Source organism: Entelurus aequoreus, linkage group LG13 (assembly GCF_033978785.1).
Source record: "Entelurus aequoreus isolate RoL-2023_Sb linkage group LG13, RoL_Eaeq_v1.1, whole genome shotgun sequence".
In the NCBI taxonomy this organism is placed as follows: Eukaryota; Metazoa; Chordata; class Actinopteri; order Syngnathiformes; family Syngnathidae; genus Entelurus; species Entelurus aequoreus.
The window spans coordinates 25,884,828-25,904,827 of NC_084743.1; the positions used below are offsets into that span (position 1 = coordinate 25,884,828).

The 20,000-nt window shown below is 39.2% G+C and overlaps 1 protein-coding gene across 2 annotated transcripts in view; it reads right to left on the reverse strand.

Moving 5' to 3' along the window:
* adarb1b (adenosine deaminase RNA specific B1b) overlaps positions 1-20,000 on the reverse strand; it is a 408,325-nt gene that overhangs the window by 82,393 nt on the left and 305,932 nt on the right. The window lies entirely within an intron of this gene.

The following is a 20,000-nucleotide window of genomic DNA, read 5'->3' on the forward strand; positions in this document are numbered from 1 at the left end:
TATGCAATAAGTGCAATATATCTATCTGTACAGTAATCTATTTATTTATATCTGCACCTTATTGCTCTTTTATCCTGCACTACAACGAGCTAATGCAACGAAATGTCGTTCTTATCTGTACTGTAAAGTTCAAATTTGAATGACAATAAAAAATAAGTCTAAGTCTCTAAACGTTAATCCGATATCATAAATCATGCCTCTCACCTGAATAGTACAGTAGAACCTCAATTTACGAACCCCTCTATTTGTGAACTTTTCGATTGAGCATCGAGGCAAATTTGGACTCTTTTACGTGAACTGATTCCCAGTTGAGCCGTTTTTTTCTTTTTCTTATGCACCAGCAGACACAGCATATGCAATTGCCCGACTAGCAAATGGATTGGAAAATAATTAATCGTTAAAGGAATTTTGATTAACTTTTTTTTTTTTTTTTTTTAAGTTAATTTTTAAAACATTTTTCGTGGAAATTGTTCCACACAGTAGCTCAGTTTCAAAGGATGGAAAGGGTAAGGATGAAAAGGATAATGCAGGTATTAAGTAGACTAAAAATGTACCATAGTAGCAATATAGAATATAACATATATGTATTGTTTACATATTATATATACAGTATATAATATATACCAATATAATACATTATATACTATTTTTATATAATATATACAATATATAACAAATACCTTGTCTATAATATTGCAGTCTATACTTATTTCTTATGTGTGACTGCCATCTACTGGTCACACTTATCAATTCACCATGTACCAAATAAAATAGCTTCGAGGTCGGTAAGCACAACCAAAATTATTCCGTACATTAAGCGCCCCGGGTTTTGAGAAAACTAAAGGATTTTAAGTGTGCCTTATAGTCCGAAAAATAAAGTATATTTTATATACCGTATTTTTCGGAGTATAAGTCGCTCCGGAGTATAAGTCGCACAGACCGAAAATGCATAATAGAGAAGGAAAAAAACATATATAAGTCGCACTGTAGTATAAGTCGCATTTTTTGGGGAAATGTATTTGATAAAACCCAACACCTAGAATAGACATTTAAAAGGCAATTTAAAATAAATAAAGAATAGTGAACAACAGGCTGAATAAGTGTACGTTATATGACGCATAAATAACCAACTGAGAACGTGCCTGGTATGTTAACGTAACATATTATGGTAAGAGTCATTCAAATAACTATAACATATAGAACATTCTATACGTTTACCAAACAATCTGTCACTCCTAATCGCTAAATCCGATGAAATCTTATACGTCTAGTCTCTTACGTGAATGAGCTAAATAATATTAGATATTTTACGGTAATGTGTGAATAATTTCACACATAAGCCGCTCCTGAGTATAAGTCGCACCCCCGGCCAAACTATGAAAAAAACTGCGACTTATAGTCCGAAAAATACGGTAATATTTTGACAGATCTTTTTTGCAGTGTACAAGTAATTGTTTCCCTCATTAAAAAAACTAAACCTAACTAGAAATAATAACAAGCCAGTCTTTTAAACAACTCTTTGAAAAGAACGGCTTCTTAAACAGCCATAAATCCCATCTTTACAATTTATACTCCTTTATACAGTCAAACACTTTTATAGACGGTGCTTTCCATACTCAAGTAAAACAAAACCGTAGCTTAATATATTAATGACGATTAGCTACTGAAAGAGCAGCAGCAGAAATCTGATAGGCACAATTAATCACAGGTGAGTTGTAATGAAATTGTCTGTCCAGAGAAGATTAGCAACTCTTAAAATTGTGGCAATTATTAAAATGAAAGTGATGAATTTTAGCTGACTTGTTTATTCGCTGCTAAGTGCTCTTGATGGTGATACAGTCGCCGTATAAGTCTGCAAAATGTGAAAAGGCGTGAGAACTGCATGGAAAAGAAAGAAGGAATGTGTTGTTCTGTGTTCCAGACTTTAATATCTGACAGTTGGTCATTTATCATCGTGGACCACTGATTGTGAGAGAAGGGAAAAGGTGGAGAAAGCTGAGCCAGAGTATCAATATGAATTTTTATTTGATGGGTTTTGCGGGAGATTGCATTTCAGGAGGCTGGCGAAGTCAAGGTTCACTGAAGCATGACAAGGAGATAGCGAGAGACCAAGACAAAGGGCAGGTGAGGGATAATGGTGTGCCTGCACATGATCACTAAAGAACACATTTGCTTTCAGACATATTTTCACACTACGTTGTTTATGCCAATCACTAAGTACATCATCACTGTATGAACATTTATCATCGCCTGTTGTCGTTCCTGTCCACTACTCCACTCATTGCCAAGTTTGAAAACACGTGTTGTTTTTAAGTCCTGGCTGCTCAGTACTATGTCTGCAGTTTGTCTACAAGAACACATTGGAGTGTATACCACATGTAAAGCAGCTCACCTCTCAGGCACACGCCGTCATTTTCAGGGCTCTAAATCAGTGGTTCTTAACCTTGTTGGAGGTACCGAACCCCACCAGTTTCATATGTGCATTCACCGAACTCTTCTTTAGTGAAAAATAAAATGTTTTTTCAATTCATGAAAAGGTATATGTTTTTTTACTGGTGCACAAAATGAACTGTGCATGAACATCACATTGCTCAAAGAACAAAACCAACACCGTGCATGAACTCACAACAAATTACACACATTACCATGAATTGATTAACGTGGACCCCGACTTAAACAAGTTGAAAAACTTATTCGGGTGTTACCATTTAGTGGTCAATTGTACGGAATATGTACTGTACTGTTTCATATAATGTATTCTCTTCCTTTGGAATCTACGAGTAAAAGTTTCAATCGATCAATCAAAAAACCTGCAAATCAGATGGAAAATTAGAGGGAACATTGTTTGGGGGTATCCATAATACGCTGATAGGGAGAAGTTTTTATTTACACGATAAGTCGGATGTTTCTTTACCTCCGTGGCGGAGGCTCCGCCGAACCCCTGAGGCCGACTCACCGAACCCCTAGGGTTCGATCGAACCCAGGTTAAGAACCACTGCTCTAAATCTTTGGGAACCACACGATTCGATTCTTGGGGGTAACGATTCCATTCGGAATCAATTCTCGATTCAAAACGATTCAATCCAATCCACTTTAAAAAAAAACAACACAAGTTTCACAAAGTGCTGCACAGAAGTTGAGACATACATAGTAGGAGAGTCAATAATATAAAACATTTACCGTATTTTTCGGACTATAAGGCACACTTAAAATCTTTTTTTCCCCCTTAAAACTCGACAGTGCGCCTTATGACCCGGTGCGGAATAAGTTTGGTTGAGCTTACTCACCTCAAAGCAATTTTATTTGGTACATGGTGTAATGATAAGTGTGACCAGTAGATGGCAGTCAAACATAAGAAATAAGTGTAGACTGCACTATGATGGCAATATGTCTCAAGTAAACAACACCAACATTTTAAATGTTTCATTGAAAATATAGAACATTACACACGGCGCTCAAAAATCTATCAAAATGTTTTAGTACGACTTTGGTAAGCTATGAAGCCACACCGCTTGATGGATTGTCGGCGCATTAAACATACAAGTATTATTATGGTGTGTGTATAAGGTAAGACATTTTCTGGTGTTTTGTTTCGCAATATTATGCAAAAGCCACTTTTCTTACCTCCTGGTACCTGCAGTTGGGATCTGCATAAGTCCTGAAAAATTGCGAGCGTCCGTGAGTCGATAAGCTTCTTCTTTTTCCTCTATCTTCTTATGTGACATTCATCCTCCGCTGTTGCCATTTCAAATATAAAGTAGTGTAAGGTTCTTACTTATAAACTCGCCATATGAAACCGCTAAAACATACCGGTGTAGTGAGTTTACATTATTCACCCAAGGAACTTTAGTTATTAGAGTCCTGGTCGGCCGGTTTTTCACGGGACAAATTTCCGGTTTTGTTGTTTCCGGATGAGGAGATGCTGCCCCGTTATTGATTTAAGTAAAGTCTGAATGTCAATAAAAGAGTTAGCTCCATCTTTTGACACTTCTTCCACTCCCGTCCTTGCACGCTACACCGCTACAACAAAGATGACGGGGCGAAGACGCTGCCGACGGTGAGCCACGTAAATAAGACCGCCCACAAAACGGCGCATCCGGAAGCGACTGTCAGAAAGCGGCTTGAAGATGATCAGTAAAACATAATCTATGCAACATTTTGACCAAAGAACCACCATTACATGTTATGTAGACCAGTGGTCCCCAACCACCGGGCCGTGGCCCGGTACCAGTTCATGGCCCGATACCGGTCCGTGGATTGATTGGTACTAAGCCGCACAACAAATTAAAAAATAAATAAATAAATAAATTAAAAAATATTTTTATTTTTTATTAAATCAACATAAAAAACACAAGATACACTTACAATTGGTGCACCAACCCAAAGAACCTCCCTCCCCCATTTACACTCATTCGCACAAAAGGGTTGTTTCTTTCTGTTATTAATATTTCTGGTCCGCAGCTACAAAAAGGTTGGGGACCACTGATGTCGACAACAAGGAAGGGTTTTAAATGTGGAAAAAAAATATTACAATATGACTCCTTTAATTAAAGATCGAAAATAGATCATTCATCGGCAGTGCGCCTTATATCCGGTGCGCCCTATGGTCCGGAAAATACGGTAATTAATCTATTGAATAATATTTACTTAAGTAACTCAATTACTTTTTTTGGAAATGTAATGAGTAATTATTAAAAGTATTTATTTCTAACACTGCTCCTCATTGCATGAAGCAGAGGGTGTCTGAATAGGAACATCCGCCTCATAGCCAGACTGCAAAATCGCGCCAACAGAGACATACAAAACTGAGTGCAAGCTCACGAAAAAACACAATAACCTTATGATTTCATACGTGGGCATTGTTTAACACGAGTATTCCACATTGTATCTAAGTTATTTATACTATATTTAAATGATATTTGTTCAGTGTCTAATAAATTGAAATTTATTATGTTTGCAGATGATACAAATGTATATTGTTCAGGAGAAGACTTGAAGGAAGTGTTGAGGATAATAGAGGTTGAGTTGATTCAGCTAAAAAAAATGGTTAGATATTAATAAGTTATCATTAAATGATAAGAAAACTAAGTTTATGGTGTTTAGTGGTGCAAGGACAAACTGTGAAGCAAAATTAAAATTAAATCAAGTGGAAATTGATAGAGTATATGAAACTAAATTTTTGGGAATAATAATTGATCATAAATTATGTTGGAAACCGCATATTGAATATATAAAGGGAAAAATATCCAAATCCATTGCTATTCTTTATAAAGTAAAACACATGCTGAATAAGAAATGTTTGCATATGTTATATTATTCTTTTATTTTTCCATATTTAACATATTGTGTTGAAGTTTGGGGAAATGTTTATAAAACAAACGTAGACCCAATAATTAAACTTCAAAAAAGGGTCATTAGAATAATACACAAAGCATGCTACTATGAACATACCAATCCATTATTTATAAGTTCTAATGTGTTAAAATTTTCAGATATTGTGTTTTTAAAAACAATGGAAATTATGTTTCGAGTAAAGAACAACAGCCTTCCAGCTTGTATTCTTAGGTTATTTCAATTAAGAGGAGTAAACTATAATTTACGGGGGATATTGGTTTTCGAAATATGTAAAGCAAGAACAAATACAAAATACAAATGTATTTCAGTTTTAGGAGTTAAATGGTGGAACAAGCTCAGTGATGAGTTGAAGACATGTACTTCTTTGTTAAGGTTTAAGAAAACATTGAAAGGTGAAATAATTGAAAATTATAAAATATAGCAACGATTACTTTCATCCCATTGATTTTTTTTTTCTTTTTAATGTTGATGTTCCAGGTAATCTTATTTTCAGTGAAGGTATAGGATAGGCAAATATAAGCCTTGGCTTCAGCCTATTCCTTTTTCGGTCATGCTTTTTTCTTTTCTTTTCTTTTTGTGTGTAAATGTGTATGATTGTTATATATGTATAATTTGTACTGTACTGTCACACAAAATGGTTAATGGTTGATCATATGACCGAAATAAACTTATTTCATTCATTCATTCATTGTAGCACCATTTATAAGTCAGAAAAGACCAAATTCATCTCCGGTTCCGTTTAACAACATGTTTGTAATGTGACATCTTGACCCTGCAACTGATTGTTTCTATTTCCATTATTCCCAACAGGAAATACCGATTCTCAACCTGGGCAAATGTAAGGTCAACCAACATCATGCAACGGATCGTGTTCAACCTCAGAGGTTCCACTGCAAATTCTTACTTTTTCAATGTTTTCCATTTATATTTCACACACACGGACCGTGGACTGGTTACATGTGGTCATAAATCATCAGTGAGTGGCTGTGATTGCAGAGGGACTAAGAGGGACTAAAGGGGAGGGTGGAGAGCGATGGCTCCCGACCCTGAGGTTACAGGAGTAGCCTCGCTTCCTGACCGACTGTTCAAGCTTACATTGCATAGACCAGCACTGTGTAATATCATACATAAAGTAATTCAGTTGTGGATAGAAGTTAACATACACTTAGAGTAATGAATGCCATTTCAGTTTTGGGATCCTTAATGAACAAAAATATAAACACTTTTGTTTTTGCTCCCATTCTTCACGAGTATAACGTTTACTATATACTCAAAAGACCTACCGTATTTTTCGGACTATAAGTTGCAGTTTTTTTCATAGTTTGACCGGGGGTGCGACTTATACTCAGGAGCGACTTATGTGTGAAATTATTAACACATTACCGTAAAATAGCAAATAATATTATTTAGCTCATTCACGTAAGAGACTAGACGTATAAGATTTCATGGGATTTAGCGATTAGGAGTGACAGATTGTTTGGTAAACGTATAGCATGTTCTATATGTTATAGTTATTTGAATGACTCTTACCGTAATATGTTACGTTGACATACCAGGCACGTTCTCAGTTGGTTATTTATGCCTCATATAACGTACACTTATTCAGCCTGTTGTTCACTATTCTTTATTTATTTTAAATTTCCTTTCAAATGTCTATTCTTGGTGTTGGGTTTTATCAAATAAATTTCCCCAAAAAAATGCGACTTATACTCCAGTGCGACTTACGTATGTTTTTTTTCTTCTTTATTATGCATTGTCGGCCGGTGCGACTTATACTCCGGAGCGAATTATACTCCGAAAAAAAAGGTATTCCTCCGAAATATTGTTCACAAATCTAAATCTGTGTTAGTGTGCATTTCTTCTTTTCCAAAATAATCCATCTCACCTCAGAGTTGTGTCAAATCAAGATGCTGATTAAAGAGCATTATTATTGCACGTGTGTGACTTAGGCTCCCTTCCCACCCAGCAGGTGCACCTCCACGATTGTCTGAAACCAGCCACCCAGACAGCTGCTGCAACAATCGGTTTGCATACTCACACTGCACAAACTGAAATATCGTGTAATGCTCGTCGTCCTCATCGGGGTCTCGACCTGAATGGTGCTAAACATAAAACTAACCATAATAAAACAAACTCTTACGGTACAATTTCCACTCTCGCTGGGATGCCGATCGACGAGACGCTCATATAATCCTGTTTAGATGAAGATTCAATTGCAATCCTCAAAGGGTTACAAAAAAAGGTGCCACAACTTGTGTCTTTTTTGCCATCTTGACAGATGTCAAAGTGCACCAGTCTCTCAGTCCATGGCCACATTTGTCTACTACCAGTTGAGAGATGCATAAATGATAATCTAGAATTAAGTTTTAGCAAGTTTGAGACGAAACAGAAGCAGCCGCCGGCTTAGAGTTTCAAAAATAGCAGCGTAAGATAGCATTAGCTCACTGCTATCAATGTGTCGCTAAAATAAGCCATCTGATTGGCACTCATAATAACAATATAATTCATATTTGCTTAATTTTTAGGTCACGACATGTAAATGGAGTATTGTTGGCGGTTTCTGGAGGACCCTCGATCTGTTGACTCAATTGTTAGCTATTTATTCACGATTTTGAATGCATTAAAAAGCCAAGCATATGTGTTCTTGTCTTACATAAGGATTGTGAATGATAAACATCACATCTCTTTCCAATTTGTGCATATTTCCAATATGACTGATCTGATGATATGGTCAGAGTGCTGAAGCGTTACTACCGTGACGTAGAATCTACGGAAATTGCAGAATATTTTTGGGGCGGAATATACAAAATAGCCGACTGAATTTGTGGTTAATTAAACTGTATTTTTAAGACTACATTAGAGAAAAACAAGCCAAAATAAATTCTAAATTGAGCAGACGGCACTTGCTTTTAAAAATCCCAGAAGATGTTCTGGAAAAATATCTGTTTGAGTAAACCATTAAAGGCCTACTGAAACCCACTACTACCGACCACGCAGTCTGATAGTTTATATATCAATGATGAAATCTTAACATTGCAACACATGCCAATACGGCCGGGTTAACTCATAAAGTGCAATTTTAAATTTCCCGGGAAACTTCCGGTTGAAAACGTCTAGATATGATGACGTTTGCACGTGACGTCAATGGTTGAAGCGGAAGTATTGGGACACATTGTATCCCAATACAAACAGCTCTGTTTTCATCGCAAAATTCCACAGTATTCTGGACATCTGTGTTGGTGTATCTTTTGCAATTTGCTTAATGAACAATGGAGACTGCAAAGAAGAAAGCTGTAGGTCGGATCGGTGTATTAGCGGCTGGCTGCAGCAACACAACCAGGAGGACTTTGACTTGGATAGCAGACGCGCTATCCGACGCTAGCCGCCGACCGCATCGATGATCGGGTGAAGTCCTTTGTCGCGCCGTTGATCGCTGGAACGCAGGTGAGCACGGGTGTTGATGAGCAGATGAGGGCTGGCGTAGGTGGATAGCTAATGTTTTTAGCATAGCTCTGTGAGGTCCCGTAGCTAAGTTAGCTTCAATGGCGTCGTTAGCAACAGCATTGCTAAGCTTTGCCAGGCTGGAAAGCATTAACCGTGTAGTTACAGGTCCAGGGTTTAATAGTATTGTTGATTTTCTGTCTATCCTTCCAGTCAGGGGCGTATTTCTTTTGTTTCTTTCTGCAGTTAAGCCCAATGCTATCACGTTAGCTCCGTAGCTAAAGTGTTTCACAGATGTATTGTCGTGGAGATAAAAGTCACTGTGAATGTCCATTTCGCGTTCTCGACTCTCATTTTCAAGAGGATATAGTATCCGAGGTGGTTTAAAATACAAATCCGTGATCCACAATAGAAAAAGGAGAAAGTGTGGAATCCAATGAGCCCTTGTACCTAAGTTACGGTCAGAGTGAAAAAATAAAGTCCTGCACTGCACTCTAGTCCTTCACTCTCACGTTCCTCATCCACAAATCTTTCATCCTCGCTCAAATTAATGGGGTAATCGTCGCTTTCTCGGTCCGAATCGCTCTCGCTGCTGGTGTAAACAATGGGGAAATGTGAGGAGCCCTTCAACCTGCGACGTCACGCTACTTCCGGTACAGGCAAGGCTTTTTTATCAGCGACCAAAAGTTGCGAACTTTATCGTCGATGTTCTCTACTAAATCCTTTCAGCAAAAATATGGCAATATCGCGAAATGATCAAGTATGACACATAGAATGGATCTGCTATCCCCGTTTAAATAAGAACATTTCATTTCAGTAGGCCTTTAAGGGCCCACATTGAATAAGACATTCAAGGGTGTGATGACTAAATGTAACTTTCTGTTTAGCAATATAGGTACCTATGTTTGGTATCCTAAAAAACCCTCAAATACTTTGTTGGATCATCGCTAGCTTTGACTATCCCGCACATTTGCCGCACCTTGGTTTCTACATGCCTCTTCAATATCACATTTTATTTTTCAGATTTTCATCAGTTCTTCCCCAATGTCTTGTGTTGATGACACAAGACAGCCCATCCCAAAGACTCTCAGGTCCATGTGTAAAAAAAAAAAAGCATTTTTCTGAACCACTTTTTCAAAATAAGAGCCCTGTGAAGCCTGATATTGTCATCTTGGAATATGCCATCAGGGAATAAAAATATCCATGGATGAAATTACTTCATTCAGTATAATTAAGTCATCAGTGAGCTGACCTCATTCTTTGGACACATGTCACAGAACCTAGACCTGACCAACCCCAACCCTACATATGTAACGACATTCTTCCAAAAAGTATAATACTGCATTTGCTTTGTGTGCCAAAATCCTAGATCCAAATGCCTATTTGCTTATTTGTTTCCCAGAATACTTAAGTTTTATGTTTAAAAACAGATGGATGCATTTTTCTGGAACAACGCAGCATGATAGGAAATGATGAGGCGTCAAGAATTTCCACCTCCAAGGTAACCAGCGATTAACATCTGCTTGTAATGGCTTTATAAGTTCTGCTTTACATTGTGCAAGTTACAAATGACTGCGATGAGGTGGCGACTTGTCCAGGGTGTACCCCGCCTTCCGCCCGATTGTAGCTGAGATAGGCTCCAGCGCCCCCGCGACCCCGAAGGGATTAAGCGGTAGAAAATGGATGGATGGAAGTTACAAATGATGTGAAGCTTGACAAATAATAATAGAGGCCAAACAGATTAGGTAACCGTTTTGTAGGAGCAAACGGAACAAGACCACCACATGAAAGCGTTTTTTGAGGAAACTGGGATTAACAATTTGGGAATTTTTGTTGTGTATTCTCGGTCTAAAACATACCTAAACAATTAGGTTTTGGTTTTTTTACAGTTTTATACTTGATCCTTCAGTCTTCCAGGTACTGCAACGATGAAGCAATTGTCTATGGATTTTCTCATGGTCATTGTATTCTCAGGGCATTCAATGGATCACAACCGGACTGTTTAGTTTGTCTTAGAAGACGTTCCACCTCTCATCCAAGTAGGCTTCAGCAGTTCATTCTCATACACAGAAATTAGTCAGATCTAGTCTAGCGGCCAGTGCCAAAACCCCAAATACTTATACACCAACACCAGGCACACCCTCCTGGTGCGATTGACTGAATGCCCTGAGAACATGAAGCAACTGATATACAATAATCTACTAATACCATGCCTTGCTGGCCTGTTGTGGTATGGCCTGGATTCTTAGATACATTTAAACCACTTCATTGGGGTCTGGATAATGTGTATTGGACACAATACGAAGGTCCTGGGTTCAATCCTGGGCTCGGGATCTTTCTGTGTGGAGTTTGCATGTTCTCCCAGTGACTGCGTGGGTTCCCTCCGGGTACTCCGGCTTCCTCCCACCTCCAAAGACATGCACCTGGGGATAGGTTGATTGGCAACACTAAATTGGCCCTAATGTGTGAATGTGAGTGTGAATGTTGTCTGTCTATCTGTGTTGGCCCTGCGATGAGGTGGCGACTTGTCCAGGGTGTACCCCGCCTTCCACCCGAATGCAGCTGACATAGGCTCCAGCACCCCTTGCCACCCCGAAAGGGACAAGCGGTAGAAAATGGATGGATGGACATGCTTTAGTGTAAATTTTGCTCTACAATCACATTCATAACCTACTTTCTACGTGTGTTCGCAAGTGGAGGAGTTCTTAGATTGTAAATGAAACCATGCCCCAACCTCTACGGCAGAAAAATGTAAACAAGTTGAAGGGATTGTGCCAAACGTAGTGTTTTAAAAAAAGATGAGAAAAGTGTAAAACATATACAAAAGGATTAAGACAAGTACAAAAATAAAAACCCATTGAAAATAATTGGCCCCATTTGGCCATACTGCATCCATTTCTAGTGCTCACACTTCTGATTTTCCTTAAGCCACTTTTTCAGTTTTGCGGAGAAAAGTTGAATGTCTGACTGTGACTTTAACTCCAGTGGCAAAGAGTTCCACAGATGTGAGGCCTTCACTCAGAACGCAGACAGACCCACAGTCATCCGGCACCTTTGAAGCTCATCGAGAGAATGCCAAGAATGTGCAAAAAAAGTAATCAGAGTAATCTGGCTATTTTGAAGAAACTAGAATACAAAACATGTTTTCAGTTATTTCACCTTTTTTTGTTAAGTACATAACTCCACATGTGTTCATTCATAGTTTTGATGCCTTCAGTGACAATCTACAATGTAAATAAGTCATGAAAATAAAGAAAACACATTGAATGAGAAGATGTGTCCGAACTTTTGGCCTGTACTATATGTTAATCATGATTAATAATGATTTGGTTCTAAATTTATGTATACATTTTTTTGAATGTTTTTTAAAGCTAGTCATATCATCATAACAAATGTGATGACGTCATGGTGACCTTGCCCCTAACCACGCCCCCACCGCCACAGGTATCTTGGCAATCTAGGGGAAACCCTGGGTGGGGGGCCAAATACAGATCTTCCACTTATCATTCCTATATTTTGATCTAGTTACTGTATTTCGAGGCTGCAAATAACAGGTACCAAGCTTTACCAAAGGTTAATGATACCAACGCTCAACCATGAATCCCTGAAACTGGAAAATCAACAGTTGTCTGACCAGCGCAATTATGGAGAAATCAAAGCTTAAGCTTAAGAACGGTGATCATAGAAAAAGACCAAAGTGTCCAAAATAAGGACTTGAATATGATGAGAAAAGGGAAAAAGGTGAGGAGAGAGAGAGAGGAAGTGGACAGAGACAAATGACCAAGGGAAATGGTCTGTGCAGGGGAGGCTGCTCATGAGACAGCCTTCTCAGCAGTCTTAACACAGACTGATAGGCCCACCGGGGAGTGTTATCATTTCTAAAAAGTAAGGCTTCCCTTACCCTGGAACGCTCTATGTCCCTCCATAGTTACCACAGCTATTTATACTTCAATTATTTCACACAGTTTGTAAAAAAAAAAATGGAATGTAGAAGTTGACTTACATGTTCCTCTCATTAAAGGGGGTCTGTGTTGAATATAATTAACATTTAAAACGCCTACTTTTGGTCCATCTTGAATATGATTTGGTGTACATTTTGATCCTCAGTCACATTAATAACCATTTTTTTAAATCTGTCTGCAAGATGTTCAATTGTGAAAGCGTTCCCAGATTGCAAATGAAACCATACCCTCTTCAAAAGTATTATCTTTTGAAAATGTACACTGTTTAAATATATATTGAAGTCATCACCGCTCCTCCCCTTCTGGCTAAGAGCTTAACTTATAGGGGCTCTATTATGCAAACCCAACTGTTCTGTATTTGGTCAAAACTGCATAAAGTAAGTCCCCAACAATTTAAATCAAACCATGAAAGTACTGCAGAGATATTTATAAAATAATCTTGCCTTTCTTCATACTTCCGCCAAACGAGCTAATTGGGATTTCAGCGGATAGCTCCCTACATGGTAGAAGTGCTTTACGTGGGTCTGCCACTGTAGTTCCATGCTGTAGTCAATAACCTCCTTCTTTTTCGCTATCCTCTTGTTGTAGGGAGACTGGCTCGAACACGCACATGCATCCTCAGCTGCTGCCTCACGATCCACTCTTCCCTCACTCGTGAACAAGACTCTGAGGTACTTTAACTCCTCCACTTGGGGCAGGATCACCTCCCCAAGCCGGAATTGGCATTCCACCCTTTTCCGGGCGAGAACCATGGAGTCGGACTTGGAGGTGCTGATTCTCATCCCAATCGCTTCACACTCGGCTGCGAACCGATCCAGTGAGAGCTGAAGATCCTGGCCAGATGAAGCCATCAGGACCACATCATCTGCAAAAAGCAGAGACCTAATCCTGCAGCCACCAAACCGGATCCCCTCAACGCCCTGACTGCGCCTAGAAATTCTGTTCATAAAAGTTATGAACAGAATTGGTGACAAAGGTCAGCCTCGGCGGAGTCCAACCCTCACTGGAAACGTGTCCGACTTAATGCCAGCAATGCGGACCAAGCTCTGACACTGATCGTACAGGGAGCGGACCGCCACAATCAGACAGTCCGGTATCCCATACTCTCTGAGCACTCCCCACAGGACTTCCAGAGGGACACGGTCAAATGCCTTCTCAAAGTCCACAAAACACATGTAGACTGGTTGGGCAATCTCCCATGCACCCTCAAGGACCCTGCCGAGAGCATAGAGCTGGTCCACAGTTCCACGACCAGGACGACAACCACACTGTTCCTCCTGAATCCGAGGTTCAACTATCCGGCGTAGCCTCCTCTCCAGTACACCTGAATAGACCTTACCGGGAAGTAAGTAATCATTTTCACAATAATTATTAATGAAAAATCCACCTATTGTTGTATACTAGAGGGTGTCCACATAAAATGTGACGTTTTAAAATTTTGAAACCAGAGAATAGTGAGAAATAAAGAAGACATTCGGTTATTCAAATATGACATCAGAAAATTGAGTGCCACTGTCACAATCCTAGAACCCCATTACTACTCAATAAAGCTTTGGCAGCCCAGTGATTACTCCATTCAAGAAAAAATAATTGTAATAGAAATGAGTCTTTTCCTGTATGATCAGAACAGTCCTATCTCTCTTACGTCCTCAGGTGGTGTATCCAGGTGTTGACCAGGTAAAACACCATAATGGACTACATGTGTGGGCCCCAGCACTCTAATGGAGAAGGGTCATCGCCAAAGGGGAGGCCTGTCTTGCTGCCTGATTGAAACTGATGGACCAAGGTAGAGGGACCACAGAGTCCTGCCACCCACCATCGCCTACCCTGTCACACATGCGCATGAACACCAGCGTACTTACCCCGTAGTCCATTATTCAATTTAGCTCTTCTAATGACGAGCGAATTAGGCTGCCAGAAAAGATTTGCCTTCCAAGTGCTGTGGCACCATGTACAATACTTTCTTCCACCTTGCATAATTTAGGACGTGGCCTTTCACAAACTGGAATCCAGTGAGTCCGCTGAATGAGTAATGCAGTAAATCTAAGTACATGAACTTCATTAAGGAAGAGTTCTGAGACGATAAAAACACTCAAAGCACTGCTGAATGTGTTGAGAAATACTGTGTGTATAAAAATACCTCAGATAGTAGAGTGGGATTACGAATAACCTTTTATTTAATTAATATTAAACATAAAGTGCACACAAAAAAAGTTCTACCATTCTCAAGTACATCTGGCATCTAACGTTCATACAAGCTATGTTCACACTGCAGGGTATGAGGCCTAATTCGGATTTTTCGTGAAATACATTTTTTTTATGTTGTCGTTCACATTACGTACAAAATGTGACTTCGATGTATGTCTAACATGGACGTAACTTGAGAGAGGGACAAGGGTCCCCTGCACTTTTCCAAAAGGCAGTTTTTGCCGTCCAAAAACAATGCAACTTTATTGAATGGAGAAAAGTCAAACACTGGTGCCAGGCGGAAAAGCTCTCCTCAGACTGAGGCCTGACCCTTTGAACCCCCCACAGGCTTATTGACTGGCTTTCTGGCGCTGCCTTCTTGCCAACGTGACAATGATTGACAACATGCAACAACTGAGCAATCAACCGTCATATTCGAGATAAGAGCGAGTCGAGATATTTGTAAAATAAATGTATTTGAAAATGTTTGCTGTGCTGCTGTGAGTGAGATCATACAACATTTCCAAACCTTCGTAATACTGTAGTTTACAGTTGATCTTATCAGACCAGGAAGAGAGCAGTTTACAGGGGTGGACTGGCCTTTGGTATTTTTAATTAAATTTTTTTGAGGTCTACGTGCCGCCACTATCTCAATGAATTCATGACTGGGTGCTTTATATGTTTATTAATAACAAACCTAAACACCTTACCAATTACACATCTCATGGATATATAAGCAGTGCTGTCTACCTTAGACTAAGGTGGTTGAGCACTTAGAAGTGCGCAAAAATGATACAGCAAGCGGTTTGATTCCCGTCCAAGTCAGAAAAAAATAAACAGATGGCCTAAAATTGTTACCTTTATTTTCCACTATACCGTATTTTACGGACTATAAGGCGCACTTATAATCCTTTTTTTTCCTCAAAACTCGACAGTGCGCCTAATGTACGGAATAATTCTGGTTTTGCTCACCGACCTAGAAGCAATTTTATTTGGTACATGGTGTAATGATAAGTGTGACCAGTAGATGGCAGACAAACATAAGAGATAGTGTAGACTGCACTATGATTGATATATGACTCAAGTAAACACCAACATTGTATATGTTCCATTGAAAATATAGAACATTACACACGGCGCTCAAAAATCTATCAAAATGTTTTAGTACGACTTTGGTAAGCTATGAAGCCGCACCGCTTGATGGATTGTACTGTGCTTCAACATACGAGTATTATTATGGTGTGTGTATAAGGTAAGAAATTATCTGGCGTTTTGTTTCGCAATATTATGCAAAAGCAACTTTTCTTACCTTCTGGTACCTGCTGATCTGTATTTGGGATATTCATAAATCCTGACAAAGTGTGCGAGTCCGCCTTTGTAGTCCGTACCGACGACGTAGTCGATAACATTCTTCTTTTTCTCTATCTTCTTGTTATGGGACATTCATCCTCCGCTGTTGCCATTTCTAATATAAAGTAGTGCAAAGTTCTTACTTATATCTGTCAGTAAACTCGCCATGAAAGTGCTAAAACATACCGGTGTAGTGAGTTCAATTATTCACCCAAGGAACTTTTGTTATTAGAGTTCCGGTCGGACGGTTTTTCACGGGACACATTTGTTGTTGTTTCCGGATGAGGGGATGCTGCTCTGTTATTGATTGAAGTAAAGTCTGAATGTCATTAAAACAGTTAGCTCCATCTTTTGACACTTCTTGCACTCCCGTCCTTGCACGCTACACCGCTACAACAAAGATGACGGGGAGAAGACGCTGCCGAAGGTGAGCCACGTAAATAAGACCGCCCGCAAAACGGTGCATCCGGAAGCGACTGTCAGAAAGCGGCTTGAAGATGATCTGTAAAACATAATCTATGCAACATTTTGACCGAAGAACCACCATTACATGTTATGTAGACCACAAAGAAGTGTTTTACATTTAGAAAAAAAGAATAATAATATAACTCCTTTAATGCGCCTTATAATCCGGTGCGCCTTATATATGTAAAAAGATCAAAAATAGACCATTCATCGGCAGTGGGCCTTATAATTCGGTGCGCCCTATGGTCCAAAAAATACGATGGTTGAATAGCCCTGCTGTATATTATCTTGACCAGTGTTTTTCAACCACTGTGCCGCGGCACTAGTGTGCCGTGAGATACAGTCTGGTGTGCTGTGGGAGATGCTCTAATTTCACATATTTGTGTTGAAAACATTTTTTGCAAACCAGTAATTATAGTCTGCAAATGATGTGTTGTTGTTGAGTGTCTAGAGCTTGGCAGAGTAACCGTGTAATACTCTTCCATATCAGCAGGTGGCAGCCGGTAGCTAATTGCTTTGTAAATGCAGGTAAAAAGGTGTCTAATGCTTAAACCAAAAATAAACAAAAGGTGAGTGCCCTTAAGAAAAGTCATCAAAGCTTAGGGAAGGCTATGCAGAACGAAACTAAAACTGAACTGGCTACAAAGTAAACAAAAACAGAATGCTGGACGACAGCAAAAACTTACTGTGGAGCAAAGACGGCGTCCACAATGTACATCCGAACATGACATGACAATCAACAATGTCCCCACAAAGAAGGATGAAAACAACTGAAATATTCTTGATTGCTAAAACAAAGTAGATGCGGGAAATATCGCTCAAAGGAAAACATGAAACTGCCACAGGAAAATACCAAAAAAAAGAGAAAAAGCCACCAAAATAGGAGCGCAAGACAAGAACTAAAACACTACACAGAAAAGTCCAAATAAGTAATGGCGTGATGTGGTGACAGTACACCTACTTTGAGACAAGAGCTATAGTGATGCATGCTTGGTTATGCTTTAAAGTCATACCCAGCAATTGTGACAATTACTTTTTACTGTCAACTGAGTTTATGATTTCTGCTGGTGGTGTGCCTCTGGATTTTTTCAACGCAAAAAATGTGTCTTGGCTCAAAAAAGGTTGAAAAACACTGATCTAGACCACCAGAAAGTGTTTTAAATGTAGATTGGAATCATCATAGATCCTCTTTAAACGTGTTTATATAAAAGCTAAGCTGCTATATAGTTCACAGTTTGTTCCCTTACTGTAAAAATGTTCGGACACACCGTGATTGTTGCACCCATAATGGCTTCAGAAAAGGTCAATATTTCCTGCCGCAGTTTTTGCAAAATTGTTATCAGCTCGAAGTGTAACCATAATTGCACATTTAATGAACTCCAACTTTGTTTGGCAATTTTACTCACTGTGCTCAACCCTGCATTGCATCCTACCATTCAGAGAAACAAGGCATGTCCACCCAACTGCACAGAGTTATTAAATCGCTAAATCATACAAACAGTTTATCCAGCTGTGATTGGAGTTGTTGAGCCATCACAATCGCAGACACGTAGGAAAAAAAAAGCCAGCAAGGCAGGCAATCAGATCCGAACGCCAGTCTCAGCAGTACTGGAGAAATGTGCTGTGCTTCACTCCGACTCTAAGTCCATTGAAACTGCAATATTGTATTGAAAAGTACTATTTTGCCATCATGTGTGCAAACGAGAGTAGACAGTGTGATACTAGTACAACAACTACTACGACGACGACTAATAACCAAAAACATTTCTGTGACTTTTTTCTTGTCAAGGTTGCTGGGTGCATGCCGCTTCTCTGTTCTCGAGGGAGCTTTAAAATGTATGTGACAGCTCAGATTTATGACACAGCTAAACACAAAGTGCCTCTGGGTATCCGCGTGTACAGCTGAGTGTGTTCAATGTGGCAATTTGTGACTTCGTATGAGCATGTGCAGCTCAGACTGACATCGCTGACAATGCACTAGAGATGTCCGATAATGGTTTTTTTTGCTGATATCCGATATTCCGATATTGTCCAACTCTTAATTACCGATTCCGATATCAACCGATACCGATATATACAGTCGTGGAATTAACACATTATTATGCCTAATTTTGTTGTGATGCCCCGCTGGATGCATTAAACAATGTAACAAGGTTTTCCAAAATAAATCAACTCAAGTTATGGAAAAAAAATGCCAACATGGCACTGCCATATTTATTATTGAAGTCACAAAGTGCATTATTTTTTCTAACATGCCTCAAAACAGCAGCTTGGAATTTGGGAAATGCTCTCCCTGAGAGAGCATGAGGAGGTTGAGGGTGGCGGAGGGTGTATATTGTAGCGTCCCGGAAGAGTTAGTGCTGCAAGGGGTTACGGGTATTTGTTCTGTTGTGTTTATGTTGTGTTATGGTGCAGATGTTCTCCCGAAATGTGTTTTTCATTCTTGTTTGGTGTGGGTTCACAGTGTTAAAGTTGTTTATACGGCCACCCTCAGTGTGACCTTTATGGCTGTTGACCAAGTATGCCTTGCATTCACTTGTGTGTGTGAAATTGGGCCGGCACGCAAAGGCAGTGTTTATTGGCGCTCTGTACTTCTCCCTACGTCCGTGTACACAGCGACATTTTAAAAAGTCATACATTTTACTTTTTATTCCCGATATTACATTTTAAAGCATTTATCGGCCGATAATATCGGCAGTACGGTATTATCGGACATCTCTACAATGTACTCTTAACCCCGGATTTCCACCGCGTAATGGCAGCGAAACGCCATCCGACAATCCCTGTCTGCACTTTATAAATAGCGCGGGCATTGTATGTATTTCGATAATTTTCGATATTTTTCTCAATAAAAGGGACCACAAAAAATCGCGTTATTGACTTTATTTTAACAAAAAAATCTTAGGGTACATTAAACATATGTTTTTTTTTTATTGCAAGTTTGTCCTTAAATAAAATAGTGAACATACAAGACAACATGTCTTTTAGTAGTGGTAAACAAACAAAGGCTCCTAATTCACATATACAGTAACATAGTGTATCATTTATCATTCTATTATTTTGCCAACATTATTAGGACAAGTGGTAGAAAATGAATTATTAATCTACTTGTTCATTTACTGTTAATATCTGCTTACTTTCTCTTTTAACATGTTCTATCTACACTTCTGTTAAAATGTAATAATCACTTATTCTTCTGCTGTTTGGATGCTTTACATTAGTTTTGGATGATACCACAAA